The sequence below is a fragment of the Camelus bactrianus genome, chromosome 26 (genome assembly GCF_048773025.1).
Source record: "Camelus bactrianus isolate YW-2024 breed Bactrian camel chromosome 26, ASM4877302v1, whole genome shotgun sequence".
Classification (NCBI taxonomy): Eukaryota; Metazoa; Chordata; class Mammalia; order Artiodactyla; family Camelidae; genus Camelus; species Camelus bactrianus.
The window spans coordinates 112,939-126,264 of NC_133564.1; the positions used below are offsets into that span (position 1 = coordinate 112,939).

Genomic DNA, 13,326 nt, shown 5'->3' on the forward strand with positions numbered 1-13,326 from the left:
GAGAAAGAGTGATAATAAAAAATATGAAAACCTTCCTTCCTTTGAAGAATAGAAATCAGGTGGTCAGGCTCACGCATGTTTTGTGCTTGACACACTTACTTTCATATCATTGTGTATCATGATTCAGAGATGGGGTTGCTTCAGGTTTTACAGATTTTTGTTTTAACATTTTTGTTGAATTCTTTCTCCAGGCTGATGTTTCCTGTTGGGTTTGTGGAAAGCGTAGAAGGGAAACAAATTCTTTGTTTTAATTTCAGGAGGCCTGAGTTGCTGATGAGAAAAGAGTTGAGGGTGGGCTGAGGAAAAGAATGACAATCCTCTCCTCCTGGCTGAAACTGATGAACAATGAAATCAATTAAGTGTATCAGTATTTGAACAATAGAATTCAGTGAGCCCAAACTGGCAAGTTATGCCCAATGGAAAGTACTGAATTCACCTGCAGAATTAGGTGCTTTGCCAATTAGAAGCAGCTTAGAGCAATCAGAAAAATTAGTTCATAGGATGAGATATAAAAGAATGTAATATCTTCTACTTCTGAAACTTTTCTTTGTTAAGTTGTGTAGAGCTAAAATTAAGTTTCAAGCGCCAGGATTTAAGAGTCTGGGTGGTTCTGTGGGATCGTTATTTAGGGATGTGTCTAGATCCTGCTAGAGTGTCTGAAGCTGGCAGGAAAAGACACAGAGCTAGGATTTGTTATCCTAGGGTGTCCTCCATAATGGTTCCATATTGGTTACATTTTGGAGCCCAAGATTAGGTTAACAAATTGTAACAGACCCCAGCAGCATTTCAATGTCCAGAAGAAAAATGTGTGCTTAGTAACTGCTTTGCAAGCAGGAGCCTGTGCATCCTCACTCTTGTCTCCTTGCCTTAAAAAGCAGAGACAATGCTTTGCTTGCATAGTTGATGCTTTAGATAGCACTCTGCTCATTTCAAAGCAAGGACCCAGGCCCTCAGCTATAAATGCTGGGCGTGCGTGCTTTTAGATAGTCTATTATCCCCAAAACAAGGACCTGGCTGGTCTCGTGGTCTGCTTTGTAATTCACATATCTAAAGAATTTATCTTATTCCCCTCACCCCATGACTTCCGTAAAGATACACTAAGCATTTGTACACATTGTGGATTCTACAATCTCTGTCTCCTCCCGTCTTTCCTCAAGTTCCTACTTACTATCACACAACTGTTAATGACTTTTTACTTTCGTTATACACAGTAAATATAGGAGCATTTGAGAGGCTCTTGGAGTTGGCACCCTACTCCTTCTCTTTTTCTGGACTTTTCCCACAGAGTCTTGAATAATCATTCCGTGTCGGTACGACTTCTGCCAGCCATAACCCACAGTTCCAGGTGAGAATGATGCAGGCTTTAACTCTCCTACCCAAGGGAGAGAGAGAAGAGAATTGAGATCTGCTCCCTTGTGGTCCCTTCCTTCCCCAGTGCCACTCCAGTTCACCTGCAGCTTTCTGGCCTCTGCTGTCAGGGCCTCTGTCCCAGGACTGACTGCAGCCATTTTTTCCCTTGCCAACATTTCCTGTGCCTTTCAGAAGTTGGTCTCTTCTCTGCAATTCCACCCTGGCAGATGTGATGGTGGTCAGCGTGCTGGTGGGCAGTCACTTGGGGACTCCCAGGAGCCATGCTGATTCTCCTGAGTCTCTCATTCGGGGTTACAGAACTGTCGAGCACCGGAGGAAGCCCATTCACGCGAGGGCAGCGCAGCATTGCATCACTTTCATTTTATTTTTGGAATTTCAGTGGAGAAATTATTTGTAGCAAACTGTTCCAGTTTTTTGGATGACTGCTTTCCTCACCACCATTTCCTTGTTGGATGTGGTGCTTGTTTTAAGAACCAGGTTTCTTCTCTGGTTATTTCTAGCAGGTGGGCTTGCCGAATCCTTGATCGGCATTTGAAGCAGAATGCTTCATCTTGATGTCAAACTGATTTTCTTCATTCTGAATATTTCGTATACACTCAGCAACTGTTTCAAGTGAACTGCTCTTGTCCAATTTCGGTTAACTCACATTTGCTGATCTCCTGCTTTCATGCTGAGGGCAGTTTCTTCTTCCTGTAATAAAAGTTAGCAATTTGCATCTTCTATGGGAAGGTACTGGCCCGAGGTACTTTTGTTCTTAACAGTTTTAATACAATTCACCAATTAAAATTTACACCGGTTTTTACTCTATGCCAAGAATTGTGCATCCCAGTCAATCTTAGAATATTTTCATCCTCCTAACAGGAAAACACGTATGCATAAGCACTCATTCCCATCTTCCCCATCCTCCCCCAGCCCCAGGGAGCCACTCTTCTCTCTCTGTGGATTTGCCTGTGCTGGACATTTCATGTAAATCGAGTCAATTCTTGTAAATGGAACCATCTATTGTGACTGACTTCTTTTCACACTGAGTAACGTTTTCAATGTTTCTCCACGTTGTTGCCTGGGTCAGTACTCCATGCTTTGCTATTGCTGAATAATATTCCACTGTATGGCTGGGCCCCTCTGTTAACACATTCATCAGGTGATAGGCATTTTGGTTGTTTCTTCTTTTTGGCTGTGATGAATAATGGCTCCGTGAACATTCCTTTAGGAGTTTTTATGTGGACATTAGTTTTCAGTTCTCTTACGTGTGTGCCCACAGAGCAGAATTGCTGGGTCATTCAGAAACCAACTGTTCAACACTCTGAGGTCCTGCCAGGCTGTTTTCCAAAGTAGCCACGCAGCATTACATCTCACCAGCAAGGGCTGCTATCTCTGATTCCTGTGTGTACTCATTAGTTCTTGTTATTCTTTTTTTAAATATAACCTAATGTAGTGAGTGTGAAGCGGTTTCTCCTAGTGGTTTTGAAATGATTTCCCTTAGAGCTAATGATTTTGAACATCGTTTCATTGTGCTTATTGGCCATTTGTATATTTTCCTTGAAAAATACCGTTTCGGATCCTTTATTCATTTTTTAATTTAGTTGTATTTTTGTTGAATTGTAGGAGCTCTTTTTTATTTGGAGATACAAATTCCTAATCAGATAAATTATTTGAAAATATTTTCTCCTGAGTTTTGTTTTTTCACTTTCTGGATGGTGTCCTTTGAAGCAAAGTTTTAAATTTGATGAACTCAAATTTATCTCTGTTTTCTTTTTTCCTTGTGCTTTTGGGGCAATATTTAAAATCTGAGGTATTTTATTTAAAATTTACATATAAAATAATTTAATTCTTAGGACCGTCCTTGGAGACGGGTGCTGTTGTTGTCCCCAGTCTATGGATATGAGGCTGAGATGCAGAAAATTTCACTGACTTATCACTGTCAAAGCTACCCAGTGCTGTGGGCGTTCAGAGCCTCATGATTGTCCCCAGCATCTGTGCTCTTCACCACCATGATCCACTACTGCCTGGAATCGTTAATGATAAAGTCTTTCCTTTTTTGGTTTCTTGTTTGTTTGTTTTCTCATTGGGAACCTCATCTCCTCATTTTCCTTGCAGAGATCAGTGTTGGTTTATTTTAGGTCTCATGTAGGCAGAAGCATTGCTATCAGTTAACTTCTTTATTACTCACTCTCCGGTGATGATTGTTGCTATTTGACCTAATCAAGTCTTGCTGAAGTCTTTCCTGCTCATGACACTAGCAGCAGAGTCATGACTTAGAGAATGCTCAAAGAAGAAAATAATTGATTGATTTTATTTTGCTACCTGATCAAACCAATCAAATAAAAATCCCGGTGTTGACACAGACGGTAAGCCCTCCAGAATAGGGTCACTGTCTTCCTTGTGTTTCGTTTGTTTGGTCACAGTGTCTGGATAGTGACTTGCTGTCCAGCAGTTTTGTGAGGATACAGTGCTCGTGAATCATTGTAAGGACAGAATTTTGACAAAAGACTGTATTGGTCATTTCACGAGGGAAAAGATAATATAGAAATACTGCTCAGATCTATTTTAAAATTAAATTTGGAATGTTGAGAAGTGTTCAAGAAATCATACAAAGATCTTATTCACTTCTTTTAAATCTATCTTAGGCACATTATGAATACATAGCAGAGTAACTTATCAAGTAGATTTGACAAGAGGGGTGTATTATTGATTATTTGTTTTAGTTGAAATATTCTACCTGGGAAAAAGTAATCAGTGCCCATAAATGAACAAATATGTTTGTATTTCTATGTAACATGGGAGCAGACTTCATATGTTTCTATATAATATATATGACTGTGTGTTTTAATCTGTCTGTCAGTTTATTTATACTTTATCAGCAATGTTCTAACTTTAGAATTCTTCTAAGAAAATCACCCCCGATTCTAGCACAGTTTGTACTGTGTATCCTGTCTTATGCATGGGATTCCACTGTCTCCTCAGTGAGGAATTTCCTCCCCTACTGAGGTAGTATCAGAGTTAAAGGAACTGTGATTTCTAGGCCTTTGCTCTCCTTGTGTTTGCATTTGGCTGTCAATCGGGAATTTCCCTTTCTTGAATTTTCATTGTTCAATTAGAATTTTTGAAAATAAGTGTTAATATGTTGTATTTGTCTCCCTAGAAACTTGATGTGTTTGTGCTTTTCAGTTTTCAAATTCTTAAAAATGTAAATGCACTCTTGTTTTTATGTAGTCCTTTTTCACTAGATATTTGTTTACCTCTTTATAGTTAAAATACATATTTTCCAATGAATGAATCGGTGTGCATGTATTAAAAGATACCTTACTTTTTATTTTCCTTATCATAACAGTTATATTCATTCTAGAGAATTTAGAAAATAAGGATAAACACAGTAATAACTTAAAAATGGCCTCTAATCTCACCTAGAGATACAGTTGTAAAGTTTCAAATTGAGAATTACAAGTCCTCTCATGTTGTTCTTCTTTTTCAAGATCGTTTTGGTTACTGAGACCCTCGAATTCCCATATGAATTATAACAGCAGCTGATCAGTTTTTGCAGAGGAGCCAGCTGGGATTGTGATCGAGACCACGTAGAATATACGGATCACTCTGGGGAGCACTGCCATTCCAAGAGCACTGTCTTCTGATCCAGGAATGTACGTGGCGTGTCTGTCCAGGTATTTAGGTCTTCTTTAATTTTTTTTCAGCAATGCTTTGAGTTTACAGAATATTATTTTACTTTTTTTCTTTGCCTTTATACTGAGAACAAGTGTGCAAAGTACCGGGATCAGAAGTGTATTTTAGCCCTGCCCCTTGCTGCCAAAATGGTCGCTGCACTCTTGCTTTGCCTTGTGTACAATCATGCACAAAATAGGACCTCAGTAACTCTCTCTTGAATGAATGATTATATGATTGTAGGATGATGCTTGAGAGTCCTTGTGATGATTTCTTCCTCCAGCCTTTCCCCAATTCTTAACTATGCCCTTTCTCTTCCTAAACTCCAGCCTGGGTTTCAGCCTGCCTGTGGCATTGATTTTCCCTGTCTGTAGACTCTTCCTTTCACTGGTTCAAGATAATGTTACATGTGGGCTGTGGAAACTTGCTAGATGTCAAGAAAGAGCAAATCCATTGCATGCTAGTATTTTTACAGTGTCGTATTTTTATCGATTGAAATTAAATCAGGCTGACCCCCTGAGCCCTCCCGTGAGCTCTTTTCACTTTCCTACATCTGATACTGCTCTGGTTGCTACATGTGCTCTTCCCACAGCCTTGGTTTTTGGGTTGAGTAAGTCATCATCAGTGGAGCCCTCTCTTTAAAAGATGAAGAGAACATTGTCTCCTTCTCCCTGGTTGGGGACTTGGATGAGATGAGATACCAGATAAAGAATGGAGCTCCACCTCATTCTGACCCCCGCTCTTTCCGTTCCGTTCTCCAGAGGAAAATAGTACAATTCAACAGTATAAAGATTGATTGTGAGCTAATGAGATAGACAAGACAACCGATCATTTATTAAATATTCTTTCATGCCAGAAACAAATGTATTATACACACAAAAATCACACAAAGCATGATAATATCGTGCTTACAGACGTGTGTCCGAGTTCGAGTCCTGCTCTGGAGTGACCAGTACTGTGAGATGGAGAACTGGTAGGACGGCTTAGGCTCTCCAGCACTGGTTTTCTGTCCTGCAGTGATGGGGCTCGCTAGGCTTCCCTCCCCCGTAGAGGTGCTGTGGGGTGTAACTGTCACGCGTGCACAACTGCTCGTTCCTCCTAAGTGCAGGAGAGCATAGCTTTTGCGGTGACGGCTTTATAACAGCCCCGTGTATACTCTCAGTGCTCCGAAGGGATGCCTTGTGGTTTGGAGATGGGATTCTCATTTCTGTAAATACCCAAGGATTGTGGTATTGAGCCCTGATGATTTGAATCTATTCTTTAGAAAGTACATATTGTAGATATATTTTTCAAGCATGTGTGCTTTTTTTCTTTTATTATTTATAGTTCTACCCTCTCATCTCTTGGTGTGACTTTTCATGGAATCCAGGAAGCAGTCCTAAGCTACCTGCCTCTTCACTCTTCTCCGTGGTGGTTTCCTTCCCTGACTAGAAGAGGGTTTTGCACAGGAACTTTTATTTGTTCCCCTTTTCTTGGAGTCTCTCTTTCGGTCTGCCCATCTCTCATCTGTCCATCTGTCCATTTATCTACCCACTCATTCTTCTGACTTGTTCCAAAAAGCATTATAGGCAGCTTACAGAAGAACAGATACCAAATAAACAGGTAAGAAATTGGGGCCAAGTTCAAAGTGTGAGGCTAGGAGGCGAGCCTGTGTGAGGGTTGCAGCCGTGAGACACACGCCTCTGCCCTGTGACTTATAAGATCGACAGCAAGAGTGTACATGATGCTCCCAGCAGACACAGACTAACAGGGTTTGTGGGAGATGCTCGCTGGCTGTGAAATAAATAAGTGGCTCAGGAGAAGCCCAACCTTTCCAGCTACAAAGGCTTAGGAGAATATTTTGAGTGTCTTCCAAAATCAGGGTATTGCATTGTTTCTTTTGTCAGAGTTCTATGTATAGTTGGTTACATTCTATACCTGGAAATTTCTCCAAAACTCCTTACCAAGTGAGTGCCATTGCTCGGGAATGGGGTGGTTCTGCTCATTGAAGGGGGTTGGCCAGAAACCGAAAATGACAGCTTCAAAGGAGCCTGGGTTTTGTCAGTTATGTTTTGTCAGTGTTGTAGATTTCAGGAAATGCTTTCACACTTTCTCTCCATCTGAGGCGGCAGCGTGCTCTCTTAGCAGCATCAGGAGCTCAGAGCCACGGGATGTTGGGGGATGACTGCACTGCCTTCAAGACAGCCAAGCTAGTCACTGCAGGCGTGGTCCTTTCACATAGTGCATTTCATGTTCTTTAGTAGAAGGTTTCAACAGGGAGTTAAATAACTGAGTTAATTAACATTTAATAAATATGAAGCTTTAATGAAAAGACGGTTATAGGCGGAGTATAAGTTGTGAACACTTTGAAAACGGTTTCATTACTGAAATTTCAGTAGGGAAGATACACAGTTTATCTTATTTATGCCTCTCTTTTAAAGTAACAAAGAAACAAGACAGAAAAGGCAGAGGATGATTTCTGTTCTTCCTCTCGGCTTACAGGTGCCCTCACATCCAGTGGCATCCATCCAGACACCAACACTGACACTGGCCATGCTCAGAACTGCCTCAGCCCTAAAGACACAAGTGACAAATAGAAGGGGTCCGCGCCCTGTTACATCAGGTGCTCTCACTTTTTGGGTCCTTATGTAACTGCGCGGTGTTAATCAGGATCGCCCGTTCTACATTGTGTGGTGCTGCTGCGGTGTTTCCTAGTTATTTGTTTCTGTAAGTACTCGTGTATTATTCTCCAATGTGTGGTACTACACATCTAAAAATGCTTTTTTCAGATGAAAAATAATGTATATTTAATATAATATGTCTGAAAAAAGGGACAAAAAAGGCTATCCAGTTCCCACTACTCAGAAATAATAATTAAAACTTTAACATCTTCTTTCTGTTATTTTCATCAGTGTGTATCAGCTCTGTCATAAAATCCAGTGAGCACTCTGTGCCTGTTTACTGTGTGGAGACCTCCATTTCCCATTCGGCTTATTACATGTTTTTCTACAATATTCTATCTCCCCTGGCATGATTTTTAATGACCAGTATAGCATTATGTCTTGTGGAGGCATCGTCCATTTTACTTCGGGCTTAAATAAACTTTTAAATTCCAAGTGTACTTAACTGAAATACTGAAAAGAGAACTGTGGTGGTACCGAAAGGCCCCTAAATCCCTTCCCCTTATTTCTTGAGTGTAAAAGCTGTTGCCAATGTGGTGTATATATTTCATGACCTTTATGCCTATGACATATATATATACCCATACATACATACATACATATGAGAAATCTATGTATATGTGTGTATATATGCTTTTTTGAAACATAAGGCCATACTATATGTTTTCTGCAGCTCGCTTTATTCACTCAGGGGTATATCATACACGTCCTCCCACTCCAGACTCACCCGGTCCTTTCAGATAGACTGGAGGGGTCTCCTGATATGCAGGTGTGGTTTCTTGTGCAAGGACACCTTTGGTGGGAGAGTGCTGTGGACAAGGCCCTGGGCCACGGGGAAACGCCGGCCCCCACAGTGCCCACAACTCGCCGTGATTTACCGCATCATTGTCTTGAGGGTGGACACTTAAGTTTTCTCCATTTTCCACTGTCAGAAAGGATGTTTTACTGGCATCTTTCTTTAACAGACATTCCTGTGATCTTGTATGAGCATGCCTTTAGTTAATTCTTCTGGAAATTTAGTCCCTGGATGTGACATTTACGTTCATCACAGGCTACTTTCAAGTGACTAGAAATTCCTTCTCCAATGTGGAATGAAAAATGTAGAATTACTTATGTAACCAATTCTCTATTGCTGGATATGATTTCACTTCAGCTTTTCTTCCCACCAGTGTAAACAGTACATCTATTTGAACTGATTTTTTTTCTAAACGAAACGATTCCTAGAAGTGGGGTTGAATCAGTGTGTACACACGTTTTTCAGAGTTTACATATCCATTGACATGTCATCCTCTAAAAAGGTCGCTCACAGTTTTTTCTCCCACAGATGGACACTAGCTACAATATCTTTTAAAAATATTTACCAATAAGATGAGCAAAAGTGCTTTTTCATTGTTTTAGTTTGCATTTGATTACCAGTGAGGTATTGAGCATTTTTCACTGATTAGCCATCTGACTTTTGAAAAGTGAATGATCCATTTTGTCCTTTGCACAAATTTAAGTGAGGAAGCTTCTTTTTGCTTTGTGACAGCTCTTTGTATGTTATGAACATTAATCCCTTGTCTTCATCAACATCTATCACAGAGTTTTTCTTGTCATTTCTTTCGTTTCATTTTGTTCAGTAGGTTTATTTTTGTTGTGGCTCAAAATATCCTTAAGATAGTAAATGTCTTCCTTTTGGGTTTTATCTTTGTTATTATTCTTAGAAATACTTTCTTATAATGGTATAAATCTCTTATGTAGGTTTATTTAATGTCTAAGATGGAGATGATAATAGTACTTGTTATAGTGAGGGGAAGTTGAATTAATGTGAGCAAAGAGTTGTATTTGCTGTTATTAGTATTTTAATATTTACATCACTATCTGTAATTTTTTTTGTGGTCATTATGACAGGAATAGAATTTGTTCTTTCCAGGTGATTCTCTGATTGTCCCAGGACAATTATCGAATTCATACTTTGCACTTTGATTTGAAATCCCACATGTATAAAATACTTATGTAGACTAGAGTCTCTTTTTGAGCTCATGCTTTATTTCTGTCAATCTTACTTCCTTACTCCAACGCTATATTTTACATATTGTAAAAATTAACTATTATCTGACAGTGCGATTTTTTTTTGTTCTTTTCTTCCATCCCAAACTTTCTTGGCTATTATTATGACTTTATTATTCCTGAAGAATTCTAAAATATTTTTTTCAAGTTAAAAAAAAAAGTCTGATAAGAGTATTCATGGGAATTTTATTAAGTTTTGAATTATTTTTAGGAGAACTTCCATATTTACAAAACTGTTTTCCTCCATGCAATATGTTGATGTCTCTACATTCACAACTCTTATTTACCCCTCAGTACAGTCCTGTAGTTTTCTCCATGTACAACATGGGCATTAATTTTGAGTTTTTTCCAGATTATTCTTGATGTTTTTGTTAATTTTTTAAGTGAGAATTTTTTGCTATTATATTTTTTAACTGTTTAAACTGACACCTAGGAAGGCAGATTCGGTTTGTAAATACTCACTTTGTAACAAATCATTTAAAATTGTAAGTATTAAGTAATTGTTCGAGGATCCTTTCTTTTGTGTTTTTAAAAATTTGTTTCCAATATTATCAAAATGGTCATAGCTAAGAAGTATAGGTGTGGAGACAGATGGAGAGAGGTAGTGTGGTTCATGTACAAACTGTGAGCACTTTCATGGCTGCCTTTAGTCTGGAGAAGCCCCAGAAGAGCCCAGGTTAGACCAGGGGTGGCTTTGTATGCACTTGAAAGCCAGCTTTCCTACCTGTATGGTGAAGCCTGGCAGGCGTGACAGGTAGATGATCAAGGTCTGATCAAGGTCATTGGCTGCACAGAGCGCTGTGTCTGTGAGAACTGGAGTCCATCGCCATGGGAAATGCTTGGTGCCAGGAACACTGCAGGGGAGCTGGGGAGTCTGTGTGTTAAGGATTTTCCAGTCCTGGGAGTGGGAAGATCAGACTCTGCATTCAGATCTGAGTTTGAATTCATCCTCTCTTATCTACTGGTCCTCTGACTTTTGACAAGTTATCTACACTCTTTGAACTCCTATTTTCTTATCTCTCAAAATATGAGAATTACGGCCTGCTGCTAGAGTGTTTGATCAGGATAGATGATTTGTTTCTATAAGATGCCACGTACAGTCACAAGCTCAGTGAGAAATGGGCTGTCACCTCTTCATCTGCAACTCAGTGCTCGACAGGACATCGGGGCAAAGCCAGTCCGTAATTTGTTTGTGATGCAAGTAGGAACAAAATTAATGTCTTGCCTTTCCCCTGCAGTATTCTTACTCCTTTGCTTCATTTACTTGTTTCCTCCTTTCCTTTCCCCTCCTCAACCAAAAGATCCTGAGACTCTCTCAGAACGCTAGATTCAAATTACTTTAAAGGGTGTCTCATTCTCATGAAATGACAGTAACTTAAAAAAAATCTGTACAGATCCCAGACGTCATTGTATTTGATTTACACACACACACGCACACCCACCCACACACACAATCAGCCTACCTACAACTTGCTGAGGGAGAAGGACCAATTTTTCTGAGTTTTCATTCACTGAGCGTGAGAGCAAAGTCTCTTACGCAGACTTTCACCTTGCTTAGTGCATGGTGTTTTTAATTGGATTTCTGCTTTGTGGCCATAGAACTATTCTTGTAGAAGAGAGGATGTGGAGACATAGACATTCTGCTGAGATATTGGTGTCAACATATTTGAGTTGGAAAGGACTTAGGACAGCATATAATCGTAACTTTTTATGGGTGAGAATCCATGATGGTGTAACTTGGACAAGAACCCGGGTCTTCTGTCTTCGTGTCCACGTGGATGAAGAGGCAACAGGGCGGGAGATGGCAGGGACCCTTCTTGCTTGAGTTCCAGGGTCTTGCTAGTTTTCACTGCTCAGCTGCCTTTAGTTTATGTCCATGTGGCCTCTCATGGGAAGGTCACTCTGTCCTGAAAGACTGAGTTTCTAATCAGCAAAAAGCCCTGGACCCACTCATATTTCCCAGAGTTTTTCTGCTGTCCTGCTGACAGTTTATATAAATGATACCTAAGAAACTACTGGATATAAAATCCTTATTGTTATCATTTGCCCTCAAGTTCCATAGGAATGGGGTGCTGTCTCAGGCTGTCTAAGGCTAGATCTGAACAAAGATAGGGTGATAGGCTGTGCTGCTGGACCCTCCCCAGTCGAAAGGGATTTCCACCTTAGTTTTTAGAATCAGACAGATGAGTTCAAATCTTGCCTTTACCAGTTATTAGCTTTGTGAACTTGGGGAGGAAACTGTACTTGTTTGTGTCCAATTTTCTATATCTGTAAATAAGTTCAGTATTTATTTTAGGGTTTTTGTTTTAGAATTGAATGAGCTAATTCCATCATTTATACCTAAAATACTGATCGCGTGGTTCTATGCTGGTGCCTTGGTAGAAGATTACTGAGGGACTCAGCAGTGAGAATGCAGGTGGGGGACCCCTGGATCATAGAGCTTATATTCCAGGATATGCTTGTAAAAGATTGGATGTGCAGTGGATTTTTAGTAAATGTACATTCCTTTCCTTATCCACATTGATTGTGTATATATCTTTGTACAATATATGAACAATTTTTTATTGCATTTTAAATATCTTTGTAGTATTTAAATTATGTAGCTATAAGAAAATACGTGAAATAAAATGATTTGTCTTTTATTTTCCTTTCAACATGCAAAACAAAATAAAATAGATAAGAAAAAAAGGTTTTGAAGGAGTAGAAATAATTTTATTTCTGTGGAATCAATTCCCTATGTTAGGTTTTTTAGTTGTGTTGTTAAACAGCATATAAAATTGATAGGTTTTCACTTCAGTGTTGATAGCTAGGTGAGTGTAGTTTTTTTTGTGGTTGTCTTTGATGAATTATTTGCACTAGATCATAAATGATGTGCATGTTACATATTGGAAACGAGGAAAGAGTGGAGACATACTACCTCCAATGCATTCATCTTGTTACCAAGTCGAAACTCGTACTGCTTGCTGTATGACAGGCCAATAAATCGGGAGATTGAGGTGTTGGAGCAAGGAATAGTGACTTTATTTGAAAAGCTGGCAGACCCAGAAAATGGCTGAATGACATACTGGAGAACCATCTCCCCCAAGTCAGAAATCAGTCCGCTTTTATACTAAAAAGGGGCGGGGATGTGGTTGGTTGTTGCAAACTTCTTGCGGTACGAATTGTTTCTCCTTCGAATTCTTTGTTCTTGCAGCTGTCCACGTGGGTCAAATCATGGTGCCACTCTAAAACCTCCAAAAAAAACCAAAGTTGATTTTCTATTTTGCAACTTGCCATCTCAACATAAGTGCAGAAGAGTTAACATCGTGAAAGCTCAGAGCCCGGAGAATAGGCTTTCCTGGATATTTCAGGCTAAAGGCAACTTTCTCTTACAAAAGGTACAGAGATACCAAGTCTGAGCCTAGAAAACAGCAAAGGTTTAAAGCCAAAGGAACAGATCTAACATGCAGTCAAATTTATTCTTTTCTATTATAATTTCTTTTTCCACCACATAAATAATTTTAGTAAGAAACATGAGCAATTTTTTTACTTTTGCTTCTTAGTAACGGATAAGTGGGCCAAATACATTTATGAGAGCAGGGATGCTGTG

At 39.5% G+C, this 13,326-nt stretch overlaps 1 protein-coding gene across 1 annotated transcript in view; it reads left to right on the forward strand.

The window, feature by feature from the left end:
• The window catches only part of LOC141575162 (uncharacterized), a 148,648-nt gene that overhangs the window by 106,318 nt on the left and 29,004 nt on the right, over positions 1-13,326 (forward strand). Inside the window, exons 20-22 of the mRNA XM_074353793.1 lie at positions 4,845-5,030; positions 7,510-7,734; positions 12,931-13,114. The gene's annotated coding sequence lies outside the window, so the exon portion shown is untranslated. The remainder of the gene's footprint in view (positions 1-4,844; positions 5,031-7,509; positions 7,735-12,930; positions 13,115-13,326) is intronic.